Source organism: Anolis carolinensis, chromosome 2 (assembly GCF_035594765.1).
Source record: "Anolis carolinensis isolate JA03-04 chromosome 2, rAnoCar3.1.pri, whole genome shotgun sequence".
NCBI classification, from domain to species: domain Eukaryota; kingdom Metazoa; phylum Chordata; class Lepidosauria; order Squamata; family Dactyloidae; genus Anolis; species Anolis carolinensis.
The window spans coordinates 108,542,976-108,558,463 of record NC_085842.1 but is presented as its reverse complement, the minus strand read 5'-3'; the positions used below and the strand labels follow the sequence as shown (position 1 = coordinate 108,558,463).

Sequence of the window (15,488 nt, the reverse complement as noted above, 5' to 3'; positions counted from 1 at the left end):
TCCAAGGTTATGTGGCCGGCATGACTGCATGGAGCGCCGTTACCTTCCCACTGGAACGGTACCTATTGATCTACTCACATTGGCCTGTTTTCGAACTGCTAGGTTGGCAGGAGCTGGGGCTAACAGCGGGCGCTCATTCCGCTCCCAGGATTTGAACCTGGCACCTTTTGGTCCACAAATTCAGCAGCTCAGCACTTTAACGCACTGTGCCACCAGGGGCCCCTCTGTGTGTGTGTGTGTGTGTGTGTGTGTATACATATATATATATATATATAAAATTTATATAAATCCTGCCCATATTCATCAAAGGCTAGGATCTGTGTAAATTATGTCATAGTGCCAGAACTTACCTTCTGCTTTGCTTTGCATTTACCTTCTGGCTCAAAGCAAATTGTGAGATGCAAGCTAGAGCAGGCATGGGCAAATTTCAGCCCTCCAGGTGTTTTGGACTCCAACTCCCAGAAATCCTAGCTAGTTTACCGGCTGTTAGGAATTATGAGAGTTGAAGTTGAAAACACCTGGAGAGTTGAAGCTTGCCTATGCTTGAACTTGAATAAGTTAACCCACCTCCTAATGCAAGTAAGAAAGAATAACCCCTGAAACCAATGGATGATCCTTGGGGATGTCGTTAAGCATTATGGCCCAACCGCAGTTTTCATGTTGAGTCCTGGGGGTTTCATTTTCAGAAGGATACAAACACGTTGTAGTAGATTCAGAGAATAAGGGGAACAAGGATAATAAGAAGCATGGAGAACAAAACGTATGAAGAAAGGTTGCAGGAGCTGAACATGTTCAACTTGATGAAGAGAAGACTGCGGCGTGACATGACGGCACTCTAAATACTGCAAGTGCTGTCAGAGAGAGAGGGCAGCAAGCTTGAGGGTAAAATCAGATCTAATTGTTTGAAGTTACAGTAAGTAGATTTTGATTGAATACTGGAAAGAACTCCTTGACAGTAAGAGTGGTTTGGAACTTGAGACCAAATAATGAGTTCAGGAGTTTACTTCTCTGAAATTTTTCAAACAAAGGCGGGACAGCTTCCTGTTGGGGATGATCTAGCTCAGACCTGCACAGCCTGTGGCTCTCCAGGTGTTTGGGACTCCAACTTCCAGAAGCCCTAGCCAACTTGTCCACTGGTCAGGAATTCTGGGAGCTGAAGTCCAGAACACCTGAAGGATCACGGGTTATGCAGACCTCCTCAAGCATTTTGCAGGGTTTTTGACCCAACAGCCCACGAGGCCCCTTCCAAATCTGATTCTAGAACTCCATAACTCTATCTCAGTAGTCAGGTGGGAATTTGAACCATGGTCTCCAGTTTCATAATCCAATGCTCAAACCACTGTTGGCTCTTAAAGAAAGCATCTTTACTAGCTAGCAAAAGGCAGCCAGGGAGGGGACAACCTACATGGTGGTTGGGGTTCTGCAATATTGGCAGAGCTTTTGTCTTGTGGCTCTCGATTGTGTTCCACTCAAGATGGGTGGTTGTGGTGGGTGTGTGGGTTTCCAAGAAAAGTTCTTAGGGAATGGGAACAAGATCTCTGCTTCTGATCTCAGGGAATGAGAACATTGGTGTGGGAGGCGCCCCAGAAACCTATTTAAACTTGTCCAGGAATTTCCCCACTGACTCATCGTTGTGCTACACAAAATGAATGATTAATAACAAAAAGTTCAATATATTTTCAAGGCTCAGGGATGGAATAGGGTGCTCCATACGGCATTCTTGCAATTAGCCTGAATAAGGCTTTTCTAAATAACTTGTTTCAATATGTAACATGAAACACTACAAAACTTAAAAAGCAAAACTTGGTTCCAGATGCAGTAACCATCTTTCCTGTATCTTCCCATTTTCCTCAGCATTCATGTCTCCTGCAACAATGTTGTGTGGATTGAATTTGGGTCCCATCTTATGCCCATAGTTTGTGATCTGCTTTACAAGTTCCATTTTAGTTTTAATTCACAAAGAAAAACGCCTGGTGTTCTGTAGTCCTGTTGTGGATTCATAAACTAAAGTTGTGGATTCGAAGCTGCTCCACATACACTAACACTATGTAGTTGCAATCTTGCCGAGATAATAAATGCACTCCAGGACTTTTTTCCAGTCAGCAGCTGCACTGGGAACTGGAGGTCTGTTCAACTGGCAGCCAGAGTAAGGGATAATGATATTTCCACCTCTTCCCAACAGCACGTAAGTCTGTAGAATTAATGCTGTTTGACAACATTGTTACTGGCATGGCTCAAGGCTATGAAATTGTGGGAGTCGTAGTTTCACAAGGTCCTTAGCCTTCTCTGCCAGAGGGTTGAGGCTTCATCAAGCTACAACTCTTATGATTCCATGGCAGCTAAAGTGGTGTCAGCTGCATTAATTCTACAGTGTAAATGCACCCTAGGGAAATCAGAAGCAGGACCCCGTATACAATTCCCCATGACAGCCTAGCTCACTGTTGGAAGTACTCACAGGCCCCTTCTACACTACCATATAATCCAGTTTATCAAAGCAGATAGTCCACATTATCTGCTTTGAACTGGATTATATGAGTCTACACTGCCATTATCAAAGCAGATAATCTGGATTTTATATGGCATTGTAGAAGGGCCACAGCCCTTCTCTGCTCTAATTGCCCGCTGAAGAGATAAACTCTCAGTGCAGTTGCTTTCTGGTAATGTAAGTTTGGGGAATCGAGCTGGCAGAAGTTACTTAGTTTTGCAAGTGTAACTAGGTAGGCAGTTTAGACTATGGGCCAATAATTTTAGAAGTTGCTCATTTCCTTTGTATTTAGACAGCTTGGACTCAGATCCATCAATTAAGTCATTGGTCTGCACCTTCATGACAGTGAAATTCTGTGCTTATCTTCACAGAAGTACGCTCCAAGGTATTCAGTGAGTTTTACTCCTGGTCACAGCCTGAATGCGCTGCCATTCCTTCCCCACCCCACTGCTTTTACAGTTGATGACCTTGAGGCTTGAAACTTGCATATGTTTGTTCCATTAAAAAGTACTTCACAGCCAGTTTTGCCTCTCCCCATTATAAGCAGCTACAGTATCTTTGCTTTATCAGTATTCTAACAGGATAAAAAGCTTCCTAGGTCAAATCCAAAGGTACCAAGCACAGAAACATTAATTTGATGGAATTACAGAAAAATTAGTGCCAAGCAAATATCTGGCTAAAGGACCTTCTGGGAGATAGATAGATTGTCACTGCTAATGCAATGGCTACTACATGGTTTATAGATCTTTCGAAGGCAGTAGAGCATGAACCCTAGGTAAAATTGGTCTTGAAAGGAATATACTAGAGAGAGCAAGGTGCTTGTTTAATATTTGGATTTACTATATCGTCTCAGGAACATGCCATGAAATGAGTCTTTTCATCTCTACCTAACAGTGTGGAAATTACACTGTGCATCCTCATTAGAACAGGCACTGGTAAATCTTTGAAGGAGAGACTATCAGATTAGTCTGTTTGTTTCAGTGTACAAATAAAAGCATGGAAAATTTAGATGTACCTTGAAGTACAAATGTAGTGAATAATAGTGGTCAAATGCTTTGTTATGTTTATCAATTGAAAGAGGTCTATTGGGTTTTGGATGAAATGTGTATCTCTCCTTAACTCTGCTCTGAGTAAATACATTTTAAGGGGGAAATTTAAATGTATTTTGTCATTATTTCTCCCACACTTAGAAGACTGGAAACATTACTTTTATTCCTCCCAACTTCCCCCCTCCAGCATGGCTAATTGGTGTTGGTTGAGGGATTCTGGGAGATATAGTCCAAGAAGTAATTTTGCGAACTCTGATTTAAGATCTGTTTGTTAGAGGTCTAACCCCATCCTGGCAGCATGAGAAGAAGACCCTGATGTTCTGCATAAACAAAGGGTGTTGTGGTGCTTGGGAAACTGAATTTGCACACGTGCTCCAGCTGTTTGAAAGGCTTACAGAGCACTCTCTAAGCAACACTGTTTTCAAGTGGAAACAGCACTGTTTATTCCATGCATGCACATACCCGTGCCCTGGCAAAGTTCCCAGGAATGCTAATGGGATTTTTCTGCACTTGGAGGACAAGAACTTCACTTGGGAATGGGTCATTAGGATTCTGCTCCTCAGATGATAATGAAGTATTACCTTAATGGGCTCCAGACTCAATACAAATTTTGTATGAACCCTTCTTTTCAGTGTAAACATTTTATTGTTTAACTATAACTGGGAAGTTAAACATCCTCAGACAATTCAATAAAAATATTTATTCTCTCATTTTTTTTCTCAACCCAGATCTTTTCATCCATTTTATTCCTTAGTTCAACACATAGTTCCAAACATTAGGATACTCATCTGCTAGATGTCTCAAAGAGAGAACAAGATTTTACAATGAAGAAATATTTGGTGTAAGACAATAATTAGGCAAAGTCAAGAGAATGAATGCAGTTTACACCCATTTAACTACAGTGGCTAAATGCTATAGAACCCTGGGGGTTGTAGTTGTACAAGGCTTTTTGTCTTCTCTGTCAATGAGTGCTGGTACCTTATGATATGACAAATCCCAGAATTCTATAGCATTGAATTGGCAGCTAAAGTGATTTCATACTGTATTCATTCTATAGTGTAGATACACCCTGAGTGAAAGTACAGGAAACTAACTTCCCTTTGGCTTAGGATCCTTCTACACATGACTAAAATTGCAGAAGTAACCAAGTGAAAAGGGGGGGGGGGTAAATGACATTTAGCCAAAGTGCATGCAGAATCGGGTTAACAGCTGAAATGCACATGTTAAAAAGGTACACTTAAAACCAGATTCTGGCTGAAAAATGTGCACCTTCAGATGACTGCATATCTCTGCAGTCATGCAAAACACATGCTTTCCTTCCCTCCCCCCTGTGTGGACTGCTCCACTTTTTTAAAGGTTCAAAACAGCTGATCAACTGATTGGGCTGTCAAAATATGGAGCCACAGGCACACAGGTGGCTCAAGGGAAGCACAAGTGGAAAGCAATTGGAACTCTCTGAAACTCTTTCTTTTAAACCTTATAATATTAAACAGAGGTTGAATTTAGAGTTGGGCGAAGAGAGAGATCAGAAATCTGCTTGTGTGTACACGTTAAGATATTTGCATGTGCGCATATGAGTTCCACAGCATATTTTTTTTTTTAAAAAATTCTGCCAGATGTCCCCTGTCCACCCCCCATCTTGATTCACTACAAAGGAAGTTTGTGACTACAGTGAGGACAATTTTCCAGGACTGACAGGTCTGTATGTGGATCTGCTGCTAGGTGTCAGGATTTTTTGCCTTAGTTTTAAAATATGCATTTTGGCCCTGTCTGGCTTCCTTCTCTTCAACTCCCTAGCCTTTTCAGTTATTATGTAGCAATCCATTAATGTCAAGGTTCCCTATTACACTACACAATTAGAGGGCTATCATTCCACTTTACTGCATGCAACTTGTACCTTATGGGATTAGACCTTTAAAATCCTCCACCAGAGAGCTCTTCTGATGCTGCTGACCAAATTATAAACTTATGGGATTCAGCCATGGCCATTAAAGTGGTGTCTTGGTGCCATGCCTGTGTAGTATGGAAGGCTTCATTTTCAAACTGCATTATAGGGCAGTGGGGCCAAAGCTGAAAACATTGACAAAAGATGGCAAGGCACAGCAATAGTCAAAAGAAAGAAAGTCAAAGGTGGCCCCACCTTTTCATTCACCAAAGATGCTCTTTAGCCACAAACAATTGTTGCAAAGAAGCAATCTTTGTAGATTCACATGTTGTTGTTGTTGTTTTTGTTGTTGTTGTTGTTGTTGTTAAGATTATGATTATTATTATATTTATTTATTCTCCACTTTATCTCCCCAAAGGGGACTCAAAGTGGCTTAATAAAAAAAAAACATTAGTATACAATTTAAAATATACAAATATGCTATCATTAAAACAAAACAACACACAAACAGAAGCAAAACATTAATAGTTAAAATCCATCAAAACAAATTCAAAGCTAAAAACCAGAGCACCCCCCTGACTAGACCTTAAACACCTCCATCTTTAAAAGCCTGCCTGAATAGAAAGGTTTTAGCCTACTGCTAGAAGGATAGCAGGGAGAGAGCCAGTCTGACTTCCCTGGGAAAAAAGGGAATTCCAGAGTCGAGGGGCAGCCACTGAGAAGGCCCTCTCTCTCGTTCCCACCAACCAGGCTTGAGATGGGGGTGGGACTGAGATAATGTTAAATACAACCTGAGGTAATAAACCTGAAAGAAACGTCTTGAGTATGCTTACAATACTGTTGAGAGGGCTGAAATAAAGTGTAGTTTTAGAAGGCTTCAATATACTGTTGCTTAGATTTGTTTAAGATTATAACTGTGTGGCATGTCTGTTACCAGGTTCCTGGAGATGAAATGAGACATGCATAAGGAAACAGATGTTCAGCTGGGGCAAGCCACTTTGGAAGCCAGCGTGTAGCTGTGTTAATTTATATTAATGGAAAACATGATCCGGGAATTACGTAGAATGACAGGAATGTTCCAACTGGAAAATGGAGACAATGTAAAGACATCAACACCCCATGTTACGCATACACAATAGAAAAGAATAATCCGGCTGCTTCGTAAAAGGGTGTAAGGTAACTATGAATTCTACTTTTTAGAAGACAACCTTCTATGTGAAGGGCTTTCTAAGAATCCTATTTGAAGGATTTCTCTCTTAATAAGAAACTGTAAGAAAAAAGATAGGAGGAGATCTGTCTGGTGAACAACATGGACAGGGAAAAGATGAGAGTATGGATTTTGAAACGGGAGCACCAAAGCAGATAATGAACACTTCGTTGGGGATGGACTTTCCCCTCTGGTCTGCAGGATGCCATTATGACCATCCGTTTCAAGTGGAACAACTGGCATTTGATATCAAAGACTTTCAACTGAATAGAGGCAGATGGACCTCAAAAACTGTGAAATTACCTTCTCCATTTCGGCCCATTTCGGCACATGTTGCACTTTGCCTGGGTTCTATGAATTAGTCTCCAGTGTTAATATTGAATGTTTTATGTTGATTTTAACGATTGTTTTTACTGTAATTGATGTTTTTATTGGATAACTGTTTTATTGCTGTGTTTTGATATTTGATTGTTTTATCGGGCAAGGCCCCATGTAAGCCGCCCCGAGTCCCTTCGGGGAGATGGGGCGGGGTATAAAAATAAAGTTATTATTATTATTACTATTACTATTATTATTATTATTATTATTATTATTATTATTATTAGCTCATTCACAGTCTCATTCACAGTTAATACCTTGACTGAGGAAGTACCGGTATTTGGGTTATAATGATGATAATAATAAAACTTTATTTATATACTGCCCTATCTCCCCAAGAGGACTCAGGGTAGTTTCCAACATAAGGAAAAACATTCAATTGCCAAAAAGGAAAACCATGCAACAGAATTAAACATCATAAAACAAAAAACATACAATCCTACTAAAACAACCACAGAAATCTATTTTCATGTACTGCATCAGATGAGTCTTTACTATTCTGGTGAGAAGTATTGTAGTTCTACGGAAATATTAGTACAGTATTTTTCTTTCTCAGTGTACTGTACTTCTATTTATAAAAATTAGAATATTCCTGTTTTATGCAAATATACCCCACACCTCTGTTTGGTGAGGGATGAAAGACTGAGACCAATTTTAATTACCTCATGTTTTTTAAATTAAATGTATTTTATTTACAAGTGAATCCCATATGTTATGCTGCTTTTCATAGGGTAGCAGCAAAGTGACTTAACAATAAAAGCATTAAGACCATAAAATATAACAAGACCAAAGCATGAGCTAAAATAAGAATGGAAGATAAAAGGGACAATAGAGCCAGCAAATAAAAAAGAAGACACAAATAAATGGAATAGATAGGCCAGATTATCATAAAAGGTTTCTCGAAGCATGCAAAGACATGAAGATAACATGTCCTCACAAGCTAATGGATAAGAGAATCCAATGTAGATGAAAGTTTGATTGATTATTTCAAGCTGGGAGCTAGTAAGGATGACTATTAGAAATGTTTTCCCTTTCTCTGAAGAAATGTGTTTACAAACTGGGAATGCTTCTTGATTTATCTTAATTATTAAAAGTGTGGTTTATTTCTGCAGCACAGAATGCATTTGTACAGTTTAGGTTGATGAACCAGCTGTGAGACCCTAGTATCGAGACAGAGATAGACTGCCCTGAATGCAACATGCTATAGTAACCTTGATGTTAGGCTGCTATAGCCTTGAAGATATTTTCAAAACAGATCTGCATATGGTGACTAGATTGCTAATTGGGATTAAGCATTATCTTCCTAATTGCCCAGAGGTGTACTGGTTGCACTAACTGCCAGTAGTCAAACTGTTGTTTTTGATTTTTAAAACCATTTACAACTTAGGAACATTGATGTGTAATGACCCCACACACCATGGTTTAAAGCAGAAAGAACATTTTTAGAAAGGAGTGATCAGACTGATAGTTATATTTACATATTAAATTGCACTCTCAGAAATGAATGAGGTGAATAATTTTAGGGTATTGGAGAGAATTAGAGAAGGCAAACTGCAAGGGAGTTTTGTGTACCTCCTCCCAGAATCACACTTTGGCCACTTGTGACTAGATAGATGAGATAGTCCCTGTCTACTGGCAGACCATCTGAAAAACATACCACAACAAGAAAAGCAATTGAAAGAAAGGGGGGAGGGAGTAGACCCAGGAACTAGTGACAAAATTCTTGTAGGTACATTTTGTGTGCATTTACCTTGCTGCAGATGCAGGCCAATACTTACGAGCAGGTTGATGGCCCCCTTTGAGCAATGCTTTTCCAAGGGGAAGGGGTTACAATCTCTCAGTGTCTGTCCCGAGAAATAAAAGGATCTGGGCTGTATTCTCCAGATGCATTTTAAAAAAATGTTCTTGTGGGTTTTTTAAAATGTAAACTGTTCTAGGATATTTTTTATTGTTTAAAACAATTTAGTAGCACAGATTGTGAGCACATCACAAAGGCTCCGCCATCTGAAGATACATTCTGTAGAGTCAGACAATATACGTATGTTACTAATGTATATGGCAGGTATCCAGCACAATGAAGGCCAGAGCAGAAGAACCAACATGCAAAGCGTGGGAATGAGGTTGGGAATGGCAAAGTTACCTTGTTTATTTTTGCTGATGTGAACCATCTGACTTGCCACAATGCTAGAACACATGCTGTCTGAAAGAAATAGATGTTAGCATGGATCAAATCTGATTATTGTGTGAAACAACCACAGCACTGCTTGTGCCGTCCGCCGGACAATAAAAAGCTATAAAACTGAAACGTGCTGTCCTTTATCCGGGCGAACTGCAAATCCCTATAAGCTGTCCTATAGATATTGAACGACTGAGTCTGGATAACTTCAAAAAGGGATGTTTATTCATACAAGGTTGTAAACCTGGCACAGATCTTAAAGTTGCAGAAAATGAAACAAATTTCCATAGGTTTTAGTTGCAGAATTATCCCTGGTTCCAGAAGGCAAAGGTGATTATAAAACCACTATACCCTAATCACGCTGTCTATATTAGAAGGAGAAACTCTTTCCTTCCCTATCTTTACAGCAAAGATTAGTTCTAGAAGCGATGGAATAACTTTGCTCCTCTAACTAGATTTCCTATTCCAGATCAATATAATTCAATACTTATCTAATTTGGATAGGCTTAGATTGGCCTGGTTTTGAGGATGATTTGTCCCAGTTAGCCTTGCACAGCTCCAGCACGTTGGAAAACTATAGCTAGAATGAAGCTCCAAAATGGAGACTAGACCCTGGTAAAAAGGGCGGTCCTAAGATGTTGCACTCTTTGACCAATCACTGCAAAGAAAACTGCAGCCAGCTTTTGCAGATTCCAAGCCACTTTTCCTGGGCTTTGCAGCCAGAGGCTGAAACAAGATGCAAAGGAGGGAAAACAAACAAACGACCAATAGGTAAGGCAAACCATCGTCCTGGGGGACGGAACACTCCCCGCTAAATTCCCAGGATGTGGGAATTTACCAATCAAAAACATACAAACACCTTTGTATACACAACAATAAAACAGTATAAAACTTACACACTTTGGACAGGCAACACGAAATTGCTGGTTGGTCTGTCCAGGACAGACATTTTGTCCTTACTATGAGTCTTTACCTGAACTTTTCTAACCTTACCGTCAGGGCAAGGAAAGGTCTTTAGTATAATGCCCATAGGCCAGGCATAGCGGGGCAAGTCTTTGTCCTTTAGCAACACAAGGTTTCCCACCTTGAAATTGTCCTCTGGGGTTTGCCAGAGTCTTCTGGTTGGAAGCTGGCTTAAGTATTCGGCCTTCCACCTCTTCCAGAAGTGGTTGGCTAAGGTCTGCACATGCAAAATTGGTGCCACAGTCCGATCGAATTGACTTAATTGGCCCACTGAGGGCTATGAACCTTTTCAATGCGTTTATGAATGATGAAGTGTCCATTCCCTCTGCAACCTCTATATGGACAGCTCGTACTGACAAACAAGTAAACAAAACCGCACATCTTTTGTTATTTACAACACCACCCCTGGTTTTCCTAGTGACAACCTCCCAAGGACCAAACACATCGATTCCCACATGGGAAAGGGGTGGGTCTGTCAAAGTCCTATCCTGAGGTAGTTCTGCCATTAACTGACTTTGACAGTTACGTCTGAGTCGCCGACATTTGACACACTTAAAAATAACACTGCTGACCAAACTTTTAGCATTTACCACCCACAGGCCTTCATTTCTAAGGGTCGCCTCAGTCAGAGTTCTACCCTGATGATGGATCCTTTCATGGTGATGCCGAACGAGCAGCAATGCAGTGTGACTATTAGGGGGTATGATGATGGGGTTTTTTATGCACGCCTTGAGTTTAGCTTTGGCTAACCTTCCTCCAACTCTCAAAATACCCTCCTTGCCTAGAAATGGGTTTAACTCACGCAAGAAACTCCGACTGGGGGTGTCAAGCCCTTGTTCTAACCTGGCTATTTCTAGACTAAACTCATGCCTCTGAACTGACCTGAATATTACTCCCTTAGCCTTCAACATGTCCTGAACTTGCAAAGGCTGACTATCTTTGCAGACTAAGCGATGTATAAGCCTAGCAACTGCTCTAAGAAGACTGTGCCATTCCGGAAAACGTTCAAAATGGTGTCGTTCCAGACAAGATCTTTGGCCCATCTTGATTTCTGTGGTTGTCTTGCAAACTTTCACCTCTGCACTTCGTAAGACTTGAGCATTCATAATGTCCGAAAACCTTTGCTTATCTTTCGAGAGCGCTGTGGCTTCGTCTCTCTCAGAGACTTTGAAGATGGAGGAATACTCTGGAGTTATTGCTTGGCAGTAGACCGAGATATGACTTAGGCAACTGCGCACAAGTGTAGGACGTCCACCTTTAAGCACCTGTGCTTGATTGGAGTCCAACGACGATGGTGGGTGCATCTTGTTTATGCACACTGGGCCTGTAACTGTCCAGCCTAGTGGTAGCAGCTGAGCAATGGGCGCCCCTGGAGGTCCCTTAACTTGGTCGTTCACATAGAACAAGTTCGGACAGTCCGCACCAAGCAGAAGGGCAATGTCCACATCTGGACGGAAAGCAGGTATGGCATTCTTTAATCGTCGCAAATGTGGATGAGCCTCCACAACTTCTCTAGTTACAATTTGTTTTTTGTTCCGAGGGATGGAGGAACACTCAATCAGGTCTGGCAACTTGAACTGTCTCTTCTGGTCACAAGAGGAAACAACAAAGCCGGATGCTATGCGACCCTGCAACTTCTTCTTCCCTACACAGGTGGACATGGTGTAGTCGACCGTCTGGGTTTTTATGTCAAACAGTTGGAAAAACTCTGGAGTCGCCAGGGAGGCGTCGCTTTGTGAATCCAAAGCCACGTAAAGTCTCTTTTTAAGCCAAGGTCTTCTGGCTGGATATACATCTGCTAGGCAGATGGGATGGCAGACTCTGAACTGGTGCACGTCAGAGCATAGTTCAGTACAGGCGACCGATGGAGCATCCTCCTGCATCCGTGACGCGGCCTGCATGTTGGTGGCTTCAGTAGATGACCCTTCTTTGGAAGACGTGTCCCCTTTGGCACGGGAGACAGCGTCAGAGTTGTGCATCGCGGTGCAATGCTTAAGGCTGTTACACCTTGCGCATTTGACGTCCTCTTTGCAGTTGGATGCAAAGTGAAGAGTTGCTCCACAGCACCTAAAACATATGCCCAGCTTCTGTACAATCTGTTGTCTTTCTTTATAAGGCTTCTTGCCAAATTCCCGGCAGTTGGCCAAACTGTGAGGCTTTTGGTGAATGGGGCAGAGCACCTCCTTCACCTCTGACTTGGATTCGTTGGCCCTGTGCTGAGTTTCAACAGCCTTAACACTAACCGGTCTTTTGGCCTCTCTGGATGGTTTTTTCTCCACTTTAGATGCCTTCTCTGGCTGGGTCCCTTGGTATAAGGTGGGGAGGCCCGTCTGCGGATCATTCCTTTCTCTGGCCGCCCTGGTGATGAACTGGACCAAATGAGAAAATGGAGGGTATGCCTGGGAGTGGGCCTCCTTGTAGTTGAAGACCTCCTGTCCCCAGCGTTCTTGCAAAGTGAAGGGCAGCTTGGTCAAGATCTGCCTCTGGGACAGGTGCTGATCGAGGCACTTCAAACCGGGCAGTTCTGGATTCTCCTTGGCCGACTCTAATTCCGTAAGGAGATCGCTGAGGTCCCACAAGAGTTTGAAGTCTTTGAGTTTCAAAGCTGGGAACCTTTGGAGCTTGTCCATAAGAGATGCTTCAATCTCTGTGCTGGCCCCATACCTCTGCTGCAACCTGGCCCAGGCCTTTTCCAGGGCTTTGTCGGGATCGGCTACGTGGGCTGCGTAGATCTTCTTAACTTGTGAGGATGAGGCTGGGCCCAACCATGCAGCCAGAAGAGTCAGTTCTTCCTCAGGCAATAACTTTAAGTCTCTGATTGCTCTCTGGAAGGTGGCCTTCCAGAGAAGAAATTCCTCAGGCTTGTCCGAAAACTTTTCGACACCCTTGTCCTTAAGATCTCTTCTGGGGCTTCTGATGATGGAGACAAGCTGGGACTCCGGCGTCGAAGGGAACAATTGAGGAGTTTGCTGTTGTGGAGTGGACTCCCACCGTGTACCTTGCGTCAACCTTTGGCCTCTTGGAGGGATGACATCGACCACTGACGAATCGATGGTTCCCTGTGCAGCTGTCTGTAGGGGCCAACTAGCGCTCGGCCTTGAGGCCCTGATTGACTGACCTAGGGTTTTAGCAGGAGGCACAGGTAGCTCGAGCAAGGGTGAGCTCCCCGCTATGACGCTCTGCTCTGCAGGAAACTCAAAAGTGACTTTGGGGCCCTGCTCTGGGTAAGGAGAGAAGTCTCCCTGTTCCTCATCCGAAAACTGGCTGTACATGCTGCCAAGGTGCGCAAACACTTTGGCAGAAGGGTCCTGTATTGGTAACTGGCTTACATTTTCTTCTGTGAGTGGCTCAATTAGGGCCTTGGCCAAAGTCTCAGCCCTTACCCTTTTGGCTGCGGCATCCATCTTTATTCTAAGCATCTCTATACGAGCCTGTTCTATTTGCATTTCGCTTTGTCTACGGGCCTGTTCTATTTGCATTTCGCTTTGTCTTTGGGCCTGTTCCATTTGCATTTCGCTTTGTCTACGGGCCTGTTCCATTTGCATTTCGCTTTGTCTACGGGCCTGTTCTATTTGCAGTCGTTGCTCTTCTTCTTTAAAGGGAAGGGTGAGATCAGCTGCCTTAGCATCAGCCTCCGCCCCCGCTACCTTGCTCTTTAGCTCCAGACGTGCAGCCTCCTTAATGTGCAAGGCAGCTAGGGAAGAGATGGCACTCCCAGCAGCAGAAGACTTGCTAGAGTGGCTGTGTTTAGACGATGCACGCTCCCTTAGTTTAGATACCTGGCTAGAGCGGTTGGACTTAAGACTAAGTGCCACAGCAGGTGATTTCAAAAGATTGGTCTCATGGCTGCATAAGGAAGACTGATTTCCTTTTGGCTCAGACCTTAGATTAACAGGTGGAGAACTAAATTCCAAGGCATCTAGAATTGCCCTCACCTTATTTTCTTTCTCATTAGTGTCAGCTAAGACACTCACTATTTCTAACTCTGAATCCTTGGCGTTAATGCGCTCGAGGACCTGGACTATCTTAGACACCAAACCCCTCCAGAGACCGAAGGTCTCTTCAAGGTCTGTCTGTAATATGGATGGCACCCTTGTAATACCCAAGCTCTCAATTCTGTCCATCAATGTTACAATTCGCTCCCATGCCGAACCTAACCTCACATGGAGGAGCTCCTTTTCATCTATTAGATGGGCTAGCATCTTGGCTGAAGGGTGCTTTATCCTTTGGGGCCTTTCATTCCTACTTTCAGCCTCAGAAGGAGGTATACCATCTGTATCATCTTGAAATTGCATAGACATTATGTATTCTTAATAGCAAGTAAATTTACAACAAAAGCAAATACAACATACCAGCAAGTAAATTTACAATAAAAGCAAATGCAATATATAATACAATGCACAACACTTAACCATAGCAATATATATCACTAAGTAACTATACTTTACAAAGATTGTGACCTTTGGCGCCAGATTTTAGTGGGCAAGCTGCAAAATGCCAACTGACAGCAACTTGCCACTTGATACCTCCCTTGCCCGAGTGACGTAAACTGCCAAAATGGCGACTTCGCCAAATTTTCAAGCACCTCGTGCTCTGCGGCTCGAGGCCTGCCGCCGAAGGAGCACCGAGGCTGGCTTTGGAAAGGAGGAGAGAAAAGACGCCTCCTCCCCGCTGTGAAGGGAGGTCACCACCGCAGGACGATGAAGCAGGTCACCACCGCAGGACGATGAGGCAGGTCACCACCGCAGGACGATGAGGTAGGTCGAAGCCGGCCGAGTGCTCCGGCCGAACTCGCAGCAGCGTTGCCAGGCCTGTCCAGGTTCTAGCCTGGTTCTGGTGGGCTTCACGCCTCAGAGCCAGCCAAAGAACTGTCGCTGGTGCTCCGCGGCTCGAGGTCTACCGCCGAGGGAGCCCTGGACGTTGCTGGGAACTGCACAGCCTGTGCAAACCCAGAAAGCCACTGGGCCACGTGCGCACACGCGAGCCAAATAGCAAGGAAATAGAGCCCCACTATTTGACTCCTTCAGGTCTGAGAGCGGGCTCCACTGCCTCAGACGCTGGTAGAGTCTTTAGGTATGCAGACTGAGCTCAGGCAGAAAAGCCGCGGCCTAAACTAAACTTCCTAAACTATAAAAAACTATAGGCTGTGCAAGCTAGCTCAAGCGGAAAAACCGCTGATCTACCTCAAAACTGTGCCGTCCGCCGGACAATAAAAAGCTATAAAACTGAAACGTGCTGTCCTTTATCCGGGCGAACTGCAAATCCCTATAAGCTGTCCTATAGATATTGAACGACTGAGTCTGGATAACTTCAAAAAGGGATGTTTATTCATACAAGGTTGTAAA

General features: G+C 43.2%; 1 long non-coding RNA gene across 1 annotated transcript in view; it reads left to right on the top strand.

Annotated features, from left to right (window-relative positions):
- Positions 1 to 9,264, top strand: part of LOC134297109 (uncharacterized) — a 75,890-nt gene extending 66,626 nt beyond the window's left edge. The window contains exon 4 of the long non-coding RNA XR_010003855.1: positions 6,357 to 9,264. This is a non-coding gene — a long non-coding RNA (uncharacterized LOC134297109). The remainder of the gene's footprint in view (positions 1 to 6,356) is intronic.
- The last annotated feature ends 6,224 nt before the right edge of the window (positions 9,265 to 15,488 follow it).